The following is a 21,360-nucleotide window of genomic DNA, read 5'->3' as shown; positions in this document are numbered from 1 at the left end:
GTCATCATTTCTTCATTTTAGACAGTTTTGCTTACTTTTTAGGAAAAAACCCAAAATTTGATCTAACTTAAATGTGAATTATGATTCAGAAGGGTGGAAGGCATTATCATTTCTGTGGCTTCAAATACCAATGTTGCTTGTTTATTTGTGTTGCTAAGGTTGACTTTTGTTGCTGTCCCTCATGTGTTGGGATTAACCACACTGACTGAATGGGGATTCTTACGGTTTGAATTCTGTCCCCTCTAAAACTATTAAAGTCCTAACTCCCTGTACCTGTAAATTTGACCTTATTTGGATGCAGGGTATTTGTAGATGATCAGTTATGGTGAAGATTCCATCTTTATTACAAAGAGAAGTTTGGACATGGAGATACACGCACACAGAAAGAATGCCATGTGTAAATTGGAGTTATGCTCCCCAAATCCAAGTAATTCCCAGAAGCTACGAGACAGACCTGGAACCATCCTTCTAGGGTAGATGCCTTTGGAGTGAACATCCTGCTGACACACTAATCTCAAGTTTCAGGTCTCCAGAACTCTGAAACAAAAAATTTCTGTTGTTTGAGCCACTCGGTTTGTGGTGCTTTGTTAAAACTGACCTAGAAAACTAATAAAGGGCCATTATATAGGAATCCATACTTTTCTTGGTTGCCCCACCTTAGCACTCTATATTAAAAGTTCTATATTAGGAGAGTTTGAGGGAGCGCAAACTATCAAAACCACACCTAGGAGAAGTTTATTTCAGAAACAGAAATTAAAGAGTCACTCAGGCTGGTAAATGTACTGAGGCTTTTGACCCATTACAGTAATCTGTCTCTGATATGTCTGGCCCATGGGAGTTACTTGTAACTTATGAGATGCAAAACCCCATTGGGCTCCTATATGACTGGGAAGTGCCCATCATTCATTCATTTCTATTTTATTAGATCTTAGGATATTTAATATGCCAATATTCAGAGTAATAAAGATAGAGCTATGAGTAAAAGTCTGCCAGGAAATTGGTAATGAAAATACTTTTGTGGGTGACACAGCAATTTCACCCACTCACATCTAACTGAAAAGTTCTCTTCATAGAGACCAGATAACCCAAGCTGTGCTGTGCTGTTTGACACGTACATATTTCCCCTTTCATCATAATTACTCTGCTGGCCAGTGCGTGGGTACTGTATTTTTTTTCCCATTTGAGGAGCAAGTTTTTTTTTTTTTTTAAGAAAGGAAGAAGAAAGACAGGAAAGTTGTTTGCTTGAGTGTAGAAATGCCATCGTGAAGTGAGACATTTTTTAAAATTCTCTTATTTCTGGTGTGATGTGTAGTTGTAATTCCACAGTATAGGTTACTTAAACATAGCTAGAAGCAGCTTGATTACATTTTATATCAGGGTGAAAATGTCCCTGGCTATTGGTATACAGCTGGGAAGGAATTTTATGGCTGAACTGAAGCAAATCTGAAAAGTGAGGAGGTCTGACTAAACCCTCTTTCATCATGCCACTAAAATCACTGTTTGGTGTTAGCTTCTGAACCAAGATATGAGTCACAAATTTTAAAAGCCTCAAGAATATGTGCTTGCAAAATAATGTGTACCAATTTCCTTTAATGGAAAAAATTAGCTGATATACATTTAAGACTTATAAACGAGATATAAAGTCAAATAGTAGTGCTATGTCTAAGGACTTTGCTGGGCTCTGTGAGAAACACAAGGAAGGGTAAGTTAGGTGCTTAATCTGAAGAATCTGAATGCCTGTCCAAGAAGTCAGGTCATATAGTTAAAATGCTAACACAAATTTTTTGAGTAGTATATAATCTGAGCCAAATGGATGATACAGCAGGCAGTAAATACAATAGGAATTCAAAAGAAGGAAAGGTCACCTTAATTCAATCTGTTGTTCATTTGTTCTTTTGATCAGCAAATATTTCTTAAGCGTGTATTATATGTCATGTACTGGCCTGAGTGAGAGAAACAATTTAATATGCACATAGCATCCAGTATGCCTGCGGCAGTCGAAGTTATTGATTACAGTCACACCTATGATCTCACCTTCTCATCTGACCTCTACTTTAACACCATTTTACAGGTGAGAAAATCAAGACTCAGCACTCAAAAAAAAAAAAAAAAAAAAAAAAAAGTTAACTAATTCAAATGAGTATTTGAGTTAAACCTGATGGTTTGAGTAACAGTTTTCAGAGATGACTCAGAGGTATGAGGTCTGGGTGCTTGAGAGGCCTATGAACCAAAATAGTCATTGAATGAGTGTGTGTTTAGGTGAGATGAGAAATTTTATTTTAAATACATTGAGTTAAAAGCAGTGGTGGGGCGTCTATGTGAACCATCCACTTCGTCTTTGGAGATGTGAGCCTGCATCTTTGATAGCAAAAGATTTGGGTGGCATCCATATAGAGATGATAATTGAAGTGTTAATAGTCAGTGAGTTTTCCAGAAGAAGTAGTATGAGTATTTGAGAGAGGGGGGCAAAGGTTCCAACCTTGTGAAAAGCCTGTGTTTGGGGAGGTGGGGAAGGATTGACAAAAGCAGTCATCCAAGAGACCAACAAGGAGAAGGAAGAGCATCAGGAAATGCTGCCTCATCCCAGAGGTTGATAGCATTACTTCAAGATGAAACACGTAAAAAGCTACAAGGAATATAAGGAGAAAGAGGGCAAAACGGAAACAGAAAAAGGGCCTTCGAGGATAGCAACAATGCTGATTTGTGGTGCTTGAGAAGGTTCAGTGGAGGAGGAGGAGCCAAACCAGATTACTTCAAGAGATGGGAGCATAGGGAGGAATGAAAGTATAACTATTAACTATGAAAGTATAAACTATTCAACTGGGGGGAGTTTAAAAAATGTAAGTGTGAAATCTTTCAACTGAAAACTAATTATCCAATGTTGTTTTGCACTTGTCCAAAGATTAGATTAATATTACCCTGCTAATGAAATGAAAGCAGCATTCTACTTTCCTGATTCCTTTAATTGCTCTTACTGCAATGTTGGCAGACTGCTTTAGGGAATTATCTGAAATCTGATTCCTATTAGATTCAGAATTTAGTCATCATCATGGTTCAGAGAGTAAGACGTGGAAGAACAAAATCAACAAAGATCATGCCCTGTGCCAGACCAGAGAGAAGAGGAATACTAGACTGTGCTCTTTCATGGCAGGTCCAGTGCTTTTGGTAGTCTCCATTTATTCCCACTGCCCAGCAAAGTCTCAGCACATGGCAAGTGCTTTACAATATTTATTGGATGTAATGTGGAAGTGTTAATTGTGGACATAATGATTTTACTGTACATACTTCTTTTGGGACTCTTTAAGCATGAATTACCTGGTGGCATCCGGGATCGAAGGCTTAAAGGCAGTGTTTAAACCAAAAGGCCATCACTAAGAAGCTCACTACAAAAACAAAGACTACAAGAATTTCATGGCTTTATGCTATTCTCCAATTTACCACATTTTTAAAGGTTTTTAGAGCTTAGATGTGGAAATTTTTCAGGTGCGTAGAGTTAAGATGATGCTGTAATGCATCAACATGACTTAATGCAGATGAGACATTTTCTGTTACTCCTCTTAGAATGACCAAGTCATGTTTTATTTATTTACAATTTACATTCACCTTTTCCTAAAGGAGTTTGATGTGCCATACAAAACTATATTAATGTAAAAGTTACAATTAGGATTAGAAAGAAGAGTAGAGCAGCAATCATCTGTAAGGGACAGAGAGAGGACATGTTTTTAGACTACCAAAATAAAACCTTTTTTATAACAGGACATTTATTGAATTTGCCTCCTCTCTGTGTTTCCCAGTAGCTCAGGCAAAGCTGAAGTAGTTTGGATATAATTTTATTGTTGGTTAAAATAATCACATTTCTCTGGAGTCAAACCTTTCCCAGGAACCAAGCTCTAGGAGGAATCTGTCATGCAGTTTCTTACATAGGTGATTTGGAGGAACACGGCAGTCAGTGTTTTAAGAACACAATCACAGTGTTTTAAGAACAAAATCACGCAATACCCAGGTAAACCGTTCAGCAAAGTACCTTTTATGTGGCCCTCTATAAAGGTTGAAGGTGTAACATTAAATTGAACCCCAGGGAAGATACTTCCACTGGAGCATGGGAGAGGGTAGTTGCCAGATAGTGAATTGCTTTTTTAAAAAAACTGTTTATATACTTTTATATTATGAAAGTAATTCAAGTAGATAAATCTACAAAGATAAAAAGAAATACATTTATAATTTCAACATCACTATTAATATTTGCTTTGTTGCCACAATGAATAAATGCATGTCTAAACATATGAATATAAATTTATATATGGTATACAGATGTATATATGAATGAGAACATATAGTGTATATGAACATTTGGAATTGAGATATGTCTATATATCTATGTGGATATATGATTTTGTATTAGTCTTCCATTTAATAAAAAATCATGACCATTTCCTCATGAAAACTATTTTAATGGTTAATAATTCTTTATGCAAATAATTTCTAATTCATTCAACACTCAGCTGTTGGGAAATTGATATTTTATTTTATTAAGGATATTATCGCTGTGATATTTGTTGCAAATACTTTCATAGTTTATGATTTGCCTTTTAATCTTTTGGTATTACAAACTTTCACTTTTATTTAGTCAATCTCTTCCATTGTAATTTTGTTTCTGCTTTTTTTCCATAAAATCTTCCTCCTCTGGTTCAGTTTTTCAGCTTTGAAAAGCTGAAATTTAGCTAGACAATGATTATGCCTACTAAAACCTAGACTTAGGCAAGTTATGATTTTTAATAAGAAAAATACAATAGTGCCAGTCAGAAGAATGTAATTTTAAGTAGTGAAGAGAAAAAAATATGACTGAAAGGATAAAGTCCCAAGTCTTACTAGGAAGACTTTTCCCTTTATGTTTTCTGCTTTGCTATACTTTGAAATGTCTTTCCCACTCCAAAATGGTATGAATGTGTTTCTAAATTTTCTTCTAATTCTTTTATACTTTCACATCTTACCTTAAATTTTATTCATTTGGATTATTTCACTTGGTATATTGAATACATCTAAGTCATTTTATTTCCAAATGAACCTGAATCTCAACACCATTTTTAACAAATTGCCCTTTCCCTCTGATCTGAAATGGTATTTGCTAATGTTCTGTTACACTCTGTTTCTTAGGACTCCTGCCCAATCCTAGTGTTTCTAACCAAACTTGTGTATAGCTTTCCCTTTACATCTTTGTAATTTTAATTTGTAAACTTTTGATATTGGGAATGGCTTTGCTTCACTAAATATATTGAAAATAGCACTCCAAATGTTTTAGTATTTTAAAATGGTTTATAGATCATGAGAAATATCTGTTCCTTGACAGCTGAGTTTATAAAACTGCCGGATTGTATAGCCTTCCTTGAAGGCAATTCTTCAAATTAAAAAAATAATGTCCATAGCTATGGGCCTATTATTTCACTTCTTTTGAGTCCATCTTGATTATTTATATTTTCTCACGAACTGTCCATTACACACAATATTTATAATTTTCTATTATAAAAATCTATAAAATTTTGTATGGAATATTTGCATATGATATTCTTTCATACTTTTAAATAATCCCATGTTTCTTGATTACATATGCTTTCTCATTATTAATGTTTGTGTTTTTTCTCTTCTGCTAAGTTTATCAAAGTGTAAACCTTTTAAAAAATAACTATGAAGGCCAGGCACGGTGGCTCAAGCCTGTAATCCCAGCACTTTGGGAGGCCGAGACAGGCGGATCACGAGGTCAGGAGATCGAGACCATCCTGGCTAACACGGTGACACCCCGTCTCTACTAAAAAATATACAAAAAACTAGCCGGGCGTGGTGGTGGTGCCTGTAGTCCCAGCTACTCGCGAGGCTGAGGCAGGAGAATGATGGGAACCCGGGAGGTGGAGCTTGCAGTGAGCTGAGATCTGGCCACTGCACTCCAGCCTGAGCGACAGAGCCAGACTCCGTCTCAGGAAAAAAAAAAAACAACTATGAAAATTTTATAATCTATTTCTATTATGTTCAAACTTATTCAATATTTTAGTAATTGAATACTCGATTATATTTAATAACTTCTCTAATTTTTTTCTTCCAATTTTCCTTAGGTTTTGTCTTGATTTTCTGACATTTTGAGTTCAAATAAAACCTTGAAGACTTTTTTTGTGAGTAAATTTGGCCACATATCTGAAGTTTATATTTTTGTTTTTATTCTCATTATCTTTTATATAAGTATTTCTCAAGTGACAAATCTTAAAACTTTAAAAAGTGTTTACATTAAACTGTGTCACAAGAATTGTGTTGGTTTCAGAATATTTAGTGAATGGCTTTTCATTGTTTATTACAGTACAGTAATAGTATGAAATGAGAATTACTTGATCTTTATCATTTGATACAAGGAAGAGGTTACTGTTAAACCGGCCCTAAATCATTTTTAAAAAGCAATTTTTAATACTTTTCATTCTATATTAGCTTTGTAAGAAGTTTTTCATTGTCTAAATGTTTCTTGTCTTCAAAATGAGGTCTTAAACTTTATAAGTGATATGTTTAATGTGTCTTGTAAGAGTTTTGTTTTTGCTGTTTTGTTTTCTTGTTCCCTTATTTGCTTTTTTACACACTCCTTTTTTTGGGGTCTCTAAAAAAATGGTTTCTAAACTATTTTTATATTGTAAATTTTAAAATACAGTGATTTTGAAGATTTGCATTGTGTTTCACATTCAGCTTGTGGCTACATTTATATTTATTCAAAAATGTTCTTCAAAGGTTTTTTTTTAGTAACCAAAATCCAAAATCTAGTGCAGCTGGATCTTTTGAATGTTTATTTCCCTGTTTTATGTGAGATATTTAGCATGCTTTTAATCATCTTTCTTTTTTTTTTTTTTTTTTTTTGAGACGGAGTCTTACTGTGTCGCCCAGGCTGAAGGTGCAGTGGCGCGATCTCGGCTCACTGCAAGCTCCACCTCCCAGGTTCACGCCATTCTCCTGCCTCAGCCTCCCAAGTAGCTGGGACTACAGGCGCCTGCCATCACGACTGGCTAATTTTTTTTGTATTTTTGTTAGAGATGGGGTTTCACTGTGTTAGCCAGGATGGTCTCGATCTCCTGACCTCGTAATTTGCCCGTCTCAGCCTCCCAAAGTGCTGGGATTACAGGCATGAGCCACCGCGCCTGGCCAGTTTTTTCCTACTTTGTATTAAATTTTATCTTATTAATAATCACTTAAACTCAATTCTATTATTAATTGGTTTCAGTTTCATTATCAATTGTTAATCTTTTTTTAAATCATGACTTCCTCATTCTTAGATTTTAAATTTGGATTTATCCCTTGGTAGAACAGTGTCAAGTAATTTTTTTCAAGATTGTGGATATGTTTTTCTCAATATGCCTACACATTATAATAACTTTCTATTTCCTTCGTGCGTGAATGACAAGTTGGTTTAGCATAACATTTTAGTTCACCACCTTTTTTCCTTCAAAATTCTGTGGTTGCTTTTTTCGTTACCTCTTGGCATTTCACATTGCAAAAGAAGAGTCTGAAGCCAGCCCAGTTTTGATTTCTCTGTTAGTAACATGTGTTTTCTGGAGGATTGCTTGTTAGATGGTTTGTTTATTTTTGTAAGTCCAGTATTTCGTCACTCTTAGGTTTCTTTTTAATAATTTATACTAAGCCCCTTTCAATATAAGAGTTATCTTTGAAAATTGTGTCCATATTTATCTTATCAGAGTATCCTGTTGATTCTTTACCTCCATCAACTCTGGAATTGATGTTCACTTTCTTAACCTCCTGTTCCCATCCAAGATCAAACCACTAGTATCTCTTACTGGGAGTCTCACTATAAAAGCCTTAGATTTGCTTCTTTACAAATCTGTGCATGTAGTCAGAAAGATTGTTTTGTCTCCAGATTCAATTCTGTTCACATCACATATCTGCTTAAGTAACTTTGATGGGTTTTAGATGAAGAGTGAAATCTCTAACACAGATTTACTATAGAATTTTTAAAACTGCAAGTGGGGATCTATTGATGTGTCATAAAATCAATTTGTGAGATCATGACAGCATTAAATAAATCATTATACAGATGGAATATACATATAAAATATAAATAAACCTAAACAAAAGATTTCATGAACTGCTACCTACTTTTACGATAAGAAAAACACTCTGGTATGTACTATTTTATTCTGTTCTTTCATTTTTTTAAAATGCTCTCATGATCTAGCAAATTGATTTCTGTATATGTACATATGGGTTTGTGTACTGGGCTATGATATAGAAAGTATTTCTTACTTTAGGTCATGGCGTTAAAAAAAAATGGTTGAAGTCTCTGACCTACAGTGCCCTGGATTATCTAGCCCTTGCTTGTTTCCCCCGTTGTCATCTCATCCATGTTCCTCTTGATTCTAACCTTCTTGTTTCACCAGTTTCACGAGTCTTCTGTTCCTCAGCCATATTCCTCAGCCTACCATTCCTCAACCATGCTATGCTCACTTTGACTAAAGGTCTTTGCATATGCTATTCTCTCTACCTGGTTAATTTCCACTGTCTCTCAAACCTTATATGAAACATAATTTCCTCAGGGAAACCTTTTCTGACCTCCTGATTAGCTCACATCCCCATCACATTCTCTCGTATCACCACCGACTCTCTTGTCCTGGTTGTAATTTTATGTTTAGTCATGTGATTATCTGTCTATGTTTCCTAATTACTCACAGGTTAAAGATACCCCTTTAAAAAATTATCCTCAGTGTATTTTGTACAATGGAACCCAAGTAGTTATTTGTACATGTATGTAATAAATGAATGCATATTCACACAATATTTTGTCTTAGTTTGGGAAGACTCTTTTTCATTGTATTTTTGGTTACTGCTTTGTTTTAAACTTCTTTTTTCTTCCTATTCTTGTATATTTCTTGTGAATGTCTAGATTTCTTATGATGGACATATTTTTTTCCTTTTATAGTGATTCAATCTGTTAATATCTACTCTTATCCTCTGCACTCTGAAATAGCTTCTCAACTGTTTTCCTTATCATACTGGATTTAAACTGTAAATACTGTTTTGTTTCTATCTCTACTTTTTATTTACTGCATCTTAGTTTTCATGCTCAAACCTGTTATTTTTAAAATCTCACTCTGTTACGTTTAAATATCAGTTTGTTCACTCCTTATTACTTTGTTACTTTATCATATAGACCATGTCTTCTTTTATTTTATTGAGGAATCCAAGACATTTTCTAAAATTTTGTTCTGGATTTTATCATACCAGTTTCCAAAGGTTATTTATTGTTTTAGGAATTGGGAGGATGACATTGCCTCTATTTGAGCTTCGGGATCTCTCTCTTTCTCTCTCTCAATCTCTCTCTCTCTCTGGACAAAATAGACTGTATGTGCTACTTACTGTCCACTTGGGAGCTGTAGATTTTCAGATCTCTAGCTATAGGACAACATGATATGCAAAATGCCTAAGCCAAATTCGGTTATTTAATGAGGCTCTGTAGGCATGAGATAGAAACTTCTGTTTTGCAGTATAGTTCTCTGATGCACATCATAATTTTTCAGTAGTTTTGTAGAGATTGAATGAAGATGGATGGGAATTTTATTTTGGTTGGTTCAGAAATTTGGCAGAATATTGATAAGCAAGTCCTCCTCATTGCTCAGGTTGATGGAGAATATGCTCTTCTGAGTTGGGGGATAGGTAATGGTGTGTTTTGGTGTCCTTTTTTTCCCCTCCTTCCTGGTTGGCAAATTCCTTCTGTTTAATGAAGTAAAACATGGGTAGACGAACGCTTGTTTCTGAAATGAGCTCCATTGTCTTTGTACTTAGTAAAAATTTCTCATATATGAAGGCAACAGGTTAACTATCAATCTTAGATTTTATGTTATGTATGTTTTCTACTTTATATGTTTTAATGTATATTAGGTGATGAAAATAAAGTTATAGTATTGGATTCCAAAGTAAAGTTCACAGATTGACTATTCTTAAATTTGAGAAGATAAAGGAGTTTGCTTTTTTTTGTCAGATGTGAAGTTATACTTAACAATTTCTTTTAGGATTAGTTGTTTAAACTGGGTTGGAATAGTTACACATATTGGTCAGATACTAAATAAATCTATAACAAAAGATCTTTTCTTGGGGATATTTTTATTTTTATAAAATTGATTACATAGTTGTAGATTTTTCTCTCTCAACTCTGAGGTTTTTTGGAATCTACAAATATGAAGGACTCACTCTATACTGTGAAGCAATCAAAATGCTAGCGATCTCCTTAATACTTTTGTTTACTTGAATTACCCAACATACTTTTTTTAGTGCTCAAGATCACCAGATTATCATAATTCTCATAGTACTCTTTGGAATACTTGAAATAATGGGGGATTTCTATTGTTATATATTTATTTATACATAAACCATATAGGTTTATAATCCAGCAAATAACAACTGAGTGTGGAAACTTTTCTCTTTGGACTTTCTTGGTGCTTGGCATGTTTGTTACACTGACACTCAGGTGAGATATCCCAAATGTTGTCTAGTTTTCAATGGATATTTATGCTTTTATCATGTCTTTTAAAGAAAATCTTACCAGGCCAGGCGCGGTGGCTCACGCCTGTAATTCCAGCACTTTAGGAGGCTGAGGCAGGTGGATCACGAGGTCAGGAGATCGAGACCATCCTGGCTAACACAGTGAAACACTGTCTCTACTAAAAACACGAAAAAAAAAATTAGCTGGGCATGGTGACGGGCACCTGTAGTCCCAGCTACTCAGGAGGCTGAGGCAGGAGAATGGTGTGAACCCAGGAGGCAGAGCTTGCAGTGAGCCGAGATTTCACCACTGCACTCCAGCCTGGGCGACAGAGCAAGACTCTGTCTCACCAAAATATTTTTACTGATTGTTGTCACTTGTTATTGAGCCTTCTTTTCAGAGTTATCTTTTTGAAACAGATATGAACTTTGTGAGTCATTGAGTGATTTAAGTTAAAATGAATTTGATAGCTTTGAGGGAGTTTGCTCAAGGGAAAAAAGGAGACTGTGTTTTTTTCTACAGGTATTGTCAAATCAATACATACGATAGCCAACTTTATCCTCCCAGAAAAGATATGGTCAAGATTGGTTTCAGCCTATCTTCTATCTTATATATATATTTAAAAGAATTTGTTTTTCCCACAGATGATTTTGAATAAAAAACTGTCAATTCTTTTCATCATTATTAATCTTAAGTTATAGTAGTAGAAATTGTCATTTCATCCTAGTAGGCTTACGTCTATAATATTGCTTGCTCTAATAAGTATGTGACAACACATTTCCAGCAGTGTCAATGAAGTTCATATTAAGTTTTAGGAAATAATTTCACATTTTAGCATTTCCAGGTGAAGATACTGCAATGAACTGAGTTTACATATTTAATAATACGAACCCCTTAAAAATGTATGTGAAATTACATACATTTTTACATACATTTTCAATTACATACATTTTCAATTTATCACAGAGATTGCATTTAATATGGTGAAGTTATGAAGATGAATTAGCTTAAGAAACAATGCTCCATTTTTTTATCCACTTTGCAGAGAAAGAGCTGGAAAGAATATGTGCAGAATAATCTAATAAATTTAGATTTAAACTTGGATGAACAGTCCAAGATAAAATTACCTACCAGCATTGTGCTATTGCTTAATGAATATTTGGAGGATATGATGTTTGGTTATTTATTACATTGATTTCACACACAAAAGTGTATCTTGTCCATCAATATATAGAAATTAAGACTCATCATATTACTGTCTTCTGGAAACTGGAAAGGTACTAAAGAAATATGATCTTCTTATATCAATTTAATAGTTTGAAGACTCCCTTTGTGATGTTGGCTGAACTTTGGTGTATAATTAAATTATTATTATTTTTTCTGTTAGCTTGGGTTTTAAAGGGACCTGAGAGTTTTGGACATGGCAACATTGTTTTCATGAATACTTCAGAGATTTCAATATTTTCATTTACTTTCTGTATTAGTTCATTTTCACGCTGCTGATAAAGACATACCTGAGACTGGGCAATTTACAAAAGAAAGACATTTAATGGACTTACAGTTCCATGTGGCTGGGGAGGTTTCACAATCATGGTGGAAGGTGAAAGGCATGTCTCACATGGCGGCAGACAAGATAAGATATCTTGTGCAGGAGAACTCCCCCTTATACAATCATCACATCCCATGAGACTCATTAACCACCACAAGAACAGCACAAGAAAGACCTGCCCCCATGATTCAACTACCCTCCATCAGGTCTCTCCCACAACACATGGGAATTCAAGATGAGATTTGGGTGGAGGCACAGCCAAACCACATCACTTTCCATATTGCTGTATTCTGAGAAACAATATTTAGTCACTGAAAGATTTGATTAAAACACAATTTGGGTCAAATAATATCCATTTATTTTTGTGGGGGATTTGGATTATAAAGTTCCACAGTTGTTGGGTTATTGATTGTGTCACTATTCCTGATGCAGTTGCCAGGTTCAGTTGGCGTGGGTTGAGATAATGCATAATAGTACAGTTGTTTTATAAGGGAGTTAAGGGGCTTTAGAGTTCATATTTATTGAGGGAACTAAGTGGAATCTAAGGAATAGGAGGATTTACAAAGAAGTTAGCTGAGGCATTGACTATGATCTATCCTTGGAGAGATGAAAGTCTTAGTGTTTGATGAAAGTCTCTTTACTGGGTATATCCCCAAAAGAATATAAGTCATTCTATTATAAAGATATATGCACATGTATGTTCATTGCAGCATTATTCACAATAGCAAAGATATGGAATCAACCTAAATAACCGTCAATGATAGACTGGGTAAAGAACACGTGGTGCATATATGCCACGGAATACTATGCAGCCATACAAAGGAACAAGATCATGCCCTTTACAGGGACATGGATGGACTTAGAAGCCATGATCCTTAGTAAGCTAACACAGGAACAGAAAACCAAATACTGCATGTTCTCACTTATATGTGGGAGCTGAATGATGAGAACACATGAACATATGGAAGTGGGGACAACACACACTGGGGCCTGTCAGAGGTAGGGTTGCGGGAGGGAGAGCATTAGGAAGAATAGCTGATGGACACTGGGCTTAATACCTAGGTGATGGGATGATCTGTGCAGCAAACCACTATAGCACACTTTTACCTATGTATCAAACTTGCACATCCTGCACATGTACCCCAAACTTAAAAGTTGAAGATAAAAAAAGTATCTGTGAAGAATGACCAACCAGAAATGTAAAGACCAGCCAGAAAGAATCTTGACTAAAAAAAATATATGGAGGAACATGCTGTCCTTAAAATGTTGTCACATTGAAGTTCACAAATGGAGACAAATTTTCACTCCAGCGTTGTGAGCAAAGTAAAAATGGACAGGATATTGTTTTTTTTTTTTTTTTTTTTTTTTTTTTTTTTTTTTTTTTTTTTTTTTTTTTTTTGAGACGGAGTCTCGCTCTGCCACCCAGGCTGGAGTGCAGTGGCCGGATCTCAGCTCACTGCAAGCTCCGCCTCCCGGGTTCACGCCATTCTCCTGCCTCAGCCTCCCCAGTAGTTGGGACTACAGGCGCCCGCCACCGCGCCCGGCTAGTTTTTTGTATTTTTTAGTAGAGACGGGGTTTCACCGTGTTAGCCGGGATGGTCTCGATCTCCTGACCTCGTGATCCGCCCGTCTCGGCCTCCCAAAGTGCTGGGATTACAGGCTTGAGCCACCGCGCCCGGCCATGGACAGGATATTGTAATGATCAAAAACTTCAGGGAGCAATAATAATATAATTCACATCGGCTTCCTGACTTAGATCCTACATATTGGTCAGTTTTGTAAGGTTTATAAGAATTTTATTCATTTATTTAAGGATTTTAAAAAATGTAATATTAGTCTTAGAAGGATGTAAAAGAGATTCAGAATACACCTCTCTGTAATATCCTATATAGAAATATAGGACCTAGAAGAATAAGGATTTGCATTTTTAGGAGACCTCATGAAGTCTTTGAATTATAACTAACTGTTGGTTTTCACAGTCAGTGTTGGACTCTTCCAGATGGAGATTGGGAGATTGATCTCAAAGGTTTCTAGCACCCTTCATTCGAAGGACCATGCTGAGCTTCTAGCTCATGCGAAGCAACATCTTTTTATTCACAAAAGAATAAAGAGGAGAAAAGCGAGGAGTTCATGCAGTAAGAGATTTCTTCAGAAGTGCTGTCAAGTTGAAAGCTAGACAATTTTTTCTTCAAATATTTTGAAAGCTTGGTAAATTTTTTTAGGCTTATTCAAAAAGTTGAGTATTGTGAGAAGGACTCTAGTAATAAACCTAAAGATACTATATTGTGCCTCATCCCAAATCTCATAGATTCAGAACTGCTGTTTGTTTTCCTCTTCTATGATCAGACTTGTGGAGCCATAGCTCCATGGGTCATCCTGAGCCATGGCTTCCCACCCATTTCCTTCAGGTGAAATAAGAAATCTTAGTGCTGTAAAAAAAGATTGAACTCACTCAGAAACAAATGAAACTTGATACATGGGCCAAAAAGAGTCTAAATGCCAAGGAGATTATGTAGCAGATGTCCTAAGGCAATTTGAGAAATGAATGCTGAATCCCTTGAAAGGCACAAAGGGTAGAATTTCTCAAAAAGTAGAATATTAGCATCTAGAATACAAGCTAGATAACTTACAGGAAGGAGGACATAGACAGAACTTTTGAGTTTTTCTTCCCCTTTTCCCAAAATGGGCCTGAACATTGAACCAGAGTCAGAGGCTTTCTCATGTTGTAACTGTAGGAAGCCAGACTACTTACATGAACAGGTCCTGCTGCTATCACCTGGTCTCTTGCAAATTTCTAGTTCCTTGCTCCTAACATAATTATGAGAATTAGCCCCTCTCGGTTCAATGATTGTTCAACTCAGGGCCCTGAATATTATAGATTTATCTGCTGAGATTTTCAGTCTACTAAATTTATTTCAACTGAAGATCAAATGCTTTTGGGTGGTGTTACAATTGGGCTTTGTTTTTTCCTTCTGAGAATAAAAAGTTAATGTCTCCTCTCAATTCAGCTTCATTCTTCAACTCACCTCTCTTGGCTAATGAGCACAACCCAGGCATTTCAGCCAGCGAATTTCACCTTGCTGAGTTTTAGCAGACATCCAAATGAAAAATGCAAAATATCAATAGCACAGCTGGTGCTTGGGTTTACAATTGTAGTGAAAAGACAAGAAATGGGAACCATACAGCATCTAATGTCAGAAGTGGGGCCCATTAATTTTTTTAGTTTTTCTCTTTTGATATGGCATTTATGTACAATGTGAAACACAAATCTAAAGTAAACATTCATTAGTTTTGATCAATGTATATATTTGTGAAACCCAAATTTTTTTTACCACCACCCCAAAATGTTCTGGAATGCCCCTTCCCAATTTATCCCCTACCCACCCCTCAGAGGTAACCACTTTTCTGATTTTTTCACCATAGAATAGTTTGCCTGTTATAGAACTTCATATAATTGGAATAATTCAGTATGTATTCTTTTGTGTAAGGCTTCTGTATTAGTTTTCTAGTGCTGCCATAACAAAATACCATAGGTTGAGTGATTTAAACAACAGAAATTTATTTTCTGACTTTTCTGAAGGCTGGAAGTTTGAGATCAAAGTGTCAGCAGGTTTAGTGTCTTCTGAGGCCTCTCTTCTTGCTTTGCAGATGGCTGCCTTCTCACTGTGACCTCATATGGTCACCCCTCTGTTTATATTTTGTCCATGTCCTAATCTCTTCTTCTAATGACACCAGCATATTGGATTAGGGCCTATGCATGAGAACTTATTTTTCCTAATAACCTCTCTAAAGGCCCTCCCACCAAATATGGACATATTCTGAAGTGCTGGGGGTTAGGACTTCAACATGTGAATTTTTGGCAACACAGTTTAGCACATAACAGCTATTTCAATTATCAAACTGTTTTCGAGACTTATCTGTGTTGATTTTATGAGTAGTTTGTTCTTTTTATTGCAGAGTAGTATTTTATTGTACGAATGTATCACAGTTTACTTGTTATTTTCACAGACACCTGGGCTATTTCCACTTTTTGGTTATTGTGAATGAAATGACTTAAACATTAGGCTACAAATCTTTTTGCCAATGTATATTTTCATTTATTTTTGCTAAATACATAGAAGTGGAATTACTGGTTACAGGAGCAGGTGTTCATTTAACTTCATTAGAAACTTCTCCCACATTTTCCAGTGTGGTGGAAAATTTCTCACTATTGGCTTATGAGAATTGCAGTTTCTCCAAATCCTTAGCAACATTTAGCTCTATAGGTATTTTAAAATTTTATTCATTTTGGTGGATGTATACTAGTATCTCATTGTGGGTTTAATTTGCATTTTCCTCCAATGACTAATGATGTATTAGGTTGGTGCAAAAGTAACTGAGGTTTTTGCCATTGAAAGTACTTTTGCATCAAACTAATATAAACAGAATTATGTTTTTGCTTCTATTATTTGTTCCATTACCAACAAAATTACTTTTGCACCAACCTAATAGAATACTTTTGCATGTACTCATTGGCCATTTGTGTGTAAGACTTTTAATTCACATTAAGTAGAGGGCAGCTGGGGGCACAGGCAACATTCATGTGAAGCAAATGTTCTCAGCATGTTTATCACCTAAATCCTCTAAAGATCCATTTCTCATATTTCACCTGATGTTTGTGACCTCTCTGATCATTTCATGTGTGACTTTAAGAAATTCAGTCATAAATTATCTAAGAGCATGACATTGACCTTAAAAAAGAGAAAGAACTCAGTGTGTGTATGACACCACATTTTCATATTTATTGATGTTCCTTCAAATTACAAATATGTGAGAAGAAAGAAAGTACTGTAATTAAAATTGGCCTAGATAATAACTGGACAGGGAGTTGGAAAACCATGATGTTTAGATCTCTATCTCACCCCACTCACAATATAAATTCCAGATGGGTAAATAATCTATTTTAATTATTTTTAATCAAATACACATTCATTTTTATGAACTCAAATATTTCTTAAAAGTTTGTAATGGAAATATTAGTCTTTTACTCCACCTCTTTTCTAGCCTCCAAGTCATGTTGTCCACAGGCATTTCAACTATGCTTAGTTTTTTTTTTTTCTATATAATATGGCTATGTAGCTGTTTTGGCTTATCAATTTTAGACATTATCTGTTGACTTCCCTCCATAGTAAATGAAGCCTTATCCTTCTGAAACACCTCTCACTCACCTTAGCCCTAGCTCCCCGTTCAACATCATAATAGAATTTTGGTGATATCACATCAGTGTTTTAATATTATAACATGAAAATATTGTTTACTGCTTTCCCAAAAGGTACGTTATAAGAATATAATATTTCATTTATAATCTCTCATTAAGTGATTTTCTTTTGCTCAATTATATCCTTAAATTTCAATTAAGCTTTCTGAAAGTATCTGAAAGTATGAATTGCTAGAGCAGGGAATGTAATGGATAAATGCCAAAGAATAAAATAAGACAAGGATGAGTGGAGAATCAGGCCATACTGGTACATGGGTTCAGCAGACCAACAGACTTGAGATGAAATTTCAGCGTTGCCTCTTGCTAGCCATGTGACCTTGGGAAAGTTATTAAACTTTCTAACTTGTTTCAGTTTCTTAATTTGAAATATGAGAATGACAGTAACTATAATTTATGGAATACCTATCATGCACCAGGCATAACATATACATGCAGAGAGAGAGAAAGAGAGGAGGTGCACCAGGTCGAAGGTGTACTGATTTTATTTGGAAGCTATACAGCATCACTATCATGGCATTTCATTCATTAGAAGTGAATCACTAAGGCTGGATCATGTTCAAGGGGAAGGAAACTAGATTTCACCTCTTGAGGGGGAATGGCATGCTTTTGGAACAGAATATGGAACTAAAAATATTGTTGTGGCCATTTTTGGAGACTGCTCTCTGTTTCTGTGTGTTTCACAGTGGAAGGAAAGAGGTGAGGGCAGAGATTGGTGAAAGTGAAGTCTAAAGAGGTAAGCAGTCATTAGGTTATGTATGGTCATTTAGATCATTCTAACAGAGTTAGACTATATCAAGAAGGCAGTGTAACATTTGGAAGGGGAATGACATAATTAAATGAAACGTTTACCAAAATTATGTGGATTGTGGAGTGAAAGAGGCAAAACTGAAAGCAAGAATTTCAATTGGAGGCTGTTGTAGTAATCCAGTTAAGAGGTGATGCTGCCATAAACTGTTGAATTTGGAGAAGGGTGGAAGACAGTTTTGAGATACTTTGGCGTTAGAATACGTAGTACTTAGAGAGTGACTGGGGCCAGAGTGATAGAAAGCTTTCTGTCTTAGGCAACCATAACAAACCATGTTGGGGAGGGTGATGACACCATTTACTAAGATGAGGAACACAGGAGGAGGAGCAGGTATGAGATAGACTGAAGAGTAAAACATAATTTAGTTTTGTTTATGTGAAGTGGGGGCAAATGTTGTATGTCCTATCGAGATATCTTGTTTGTTATTAGCAAAAGCTGTGGAGCCCAGCAACAAAATAAACTTTGTTAGTCATCAGTCTATAAGCTTTAATTTAAGGAATAGAAGTGGTTGAGGTCACTCAGAGTTTGTGAAACGTGAAAAGGGAGTTCTAGAAAAGACCCCTGTGAAACATTACAACTGAAGAAAAATGACAGCTACCTAAATCCAAAAACTAAACATCTTCCCAAAACTATACAGCTGAAGAGAGCAAGTAAAACTCTACCGACCCATGCCCATCACATAACTAGGGATAAAAGATACCAAAAATTTCATTTACATACAAGAGGGGAAATTAACCAGCAAAGACAACTCTGGAGCACACACTGAAATGGAAATCAAGTGGAGACTTCATGGTAAAAGGAAGACGGGGTGTTTAGTGGTGATAAAACAATGAATTAAAAAAAATCAACTTGTATGTCAGAATGCTGACTAGAGGAATTCAAAAGGAAGTGGCTCAAAATGCAGAGGATCTAAGATGGAAATCTTGGAAGAGTTCCATTTGTGGAGAATTGAAAGGACTTGGTGGTGAAGAAAATAAGAGAAAAAAATCAGTGTAAAATAGGATCCAAATAAACAAAAGAAGATTACTTAATAAAAAGTCAAACCGGCCAAGCGCGGTGGCTCATGACTGTAATCCCAGCACTTTGGGAGGCTGAGGCGGGCGGATCACCTGAGGTCGAGAGTTCGAGACCAGCTCGGCCAATATGGAGAAACCTCCTCTCTACTAAAAATACAAAAATTAGCGGGTTATGGTGGTGCATGCCTGTAATCCCGGCTACTCAGGAGGCTGAGGCAGGAAAATCGCTTGAACCCAGTGGGAGGTGACAATGTGCTAGCAGCCCTCACTCTCAGCGCTTCTTCGCCTCGGCTTCCACTCTGGCGGCCTTGAGGAGCCCTTCAGCCCACCAGGGCACCATAGGACCACCTCTCTGGGCTGGCTGAGGCAGGAGCTGCCTCCCTCTGCTTGCGGAGAGGTGCGGGTGGTAAGGCAGGCTGCCCGGGGCGCTCGCGGGCCAGCGCGAGTTCTGGTGGGCGCGGGCTTGGCGGGCCCAGCATAGGGAGCGGCCAGCTGGCGCCACCGGCCCAGGGCAGTGAGGGGCTTAACACCCGGGCCAGCAGCTGCGGAGGTTGCTCCCGGTCCCCCAGCAGTGCCAGCCCGCCGGCGCCACACGCAAATTTTCACTGGGCCTTAGCTGCCTCCCTACGGGGCAGGGCTTGGTACCTGCAGCCCGCCATGTCTGAGCTCCCCACCCTGCAGAGGGCTCCTGTGTGGCCTGAGCCTCCCCAACGGGCGCCTCCCCCTGTTCCGTGGCACCTGGTCCCATGGACAGCCCAAGAGCTGAGGAGTGCAGGCACTGCTTGGGACTGGCGGGCAGCTCCGCCTGCAGCCCAGGTGCAGGATCCACTGGGTGAAGCCAGCTGGGCTCCTGAACCAGATGGGGACTTGGAGAACTTTTATATCTAGAGGAAGGATTGTAAATGCACCAATCAGCACTCTATATCTAGCTAACCTAGTGGGGACTTGAGAACTTTTCCCTCTAGCACTCTGTGTCTAGCTCAAGGATTGTAAATGCACCAATCAGCACTCTATATCTAGCTAACCTAGTGGGGACTTGGAGAACTTTTCCCTCTAGCACTCTGTGTCTATCTCAAGGATTGTAAATGCACCAATCAGCACTCTGTCTAGCTCAGGGTTTGTAAATACACCAATCAGCACTCTGTGTCTAGCTCAGGGTTTGTGAATATACCAATTGGTACTCTGTATCTAGCTAACCTAGTGGAGATTTGGAGGACTAGCACTCTGACTCTGTCTAGCTCAAGGGTTTGTAAATACACTGTGTAAATGCACCAGTCAGCACTGTGTCTAGCTCAGGGTTTGTAAATACACCAATTGGTACTCTGTATCTAGTTAACTCTGTACTTAGCTAACTAGCACTCTGTGACTCTATCTAGCTTAAGGATTGTAAACACACCAATCAGCACTCTGTCAAAATGGACCAATCAGCTCTCTGTAAAATAGACCAATCAGCAGGATGTGGGTGGGGTCAGATAAGGGAATAAAAGCAGGCTGCCCCAACCAGCAGTGGGAACCCACTCAGGTTCCTTTCCAGGCTGTGGAAGCTTTGTTCTTTTGCTCTTTGCAGTAAATCTTGCTGCTGCTCACTTTTTGGGTCCACGCTGCCTTTATGAACTGTAACACTCACCGCAAAGGTCTGCAGCTACACTCCTGAAGCCAACGAGACCACAAACCCACCGGGAAGTACAACTCCAGATGCACTGCCTTTAAGAGCCATAACACCACGAAGGTCTGCAGCTTCACTCCTGACAGCGAGACCACAAACCCACCAGAAGGAAGAAGCTCCAGACACAGCTGAACGTCTGAAGGAACAAACACCGGACACACCATCTTTAAGAACTGTAATGCTCACTGCGAGGGTCCGCGGCTTCATTCTTGAAGTCAGTGAGACCAAGAACCCACCAATTCTGGACACACCAGGAGGTGGAGGTTGCAGTGAGCTGAGACTGTGCCATTGTGAGAGGTGACAATGTGCTAGCAGCTCTTACTCTTGGCATCTCCTCGGCCTCAGCATCCACTCTGGTGGCACTTGAGGAGCTCTTCAGCCCAACACTACACTGTGGGAGCCCTTCTCTGGGCTGGTCAAGACTGGAGCTGTCTCCCTCTGCTGGCGGGGAGGTATGGAGGGCGAGGCGCAGTGGGAACGGGGGCTGCGTGTGGGGCTCATGGGCTAGCACGAGTTCCGGTGGTCGTGAGCTCAGCGGGCCTCGCACTCAG

Source organism: Macaca thibetana, chromosome 4 (assembly GCF_024542745.1).
Source record: "Macaca thibetana thibetana isolate TM-01 chromosome 4, ASM2454274v1, whole genome shotgun sequence".
Taxonomy (NCBI): Eukaryota; Metazoa; Chordata; class Mammalia; order Primates; family Cercopithecidae; genus Macaca; species Macaca thibetana.
Note: the sequence above shows the minus strand (reverse complement) of the source record.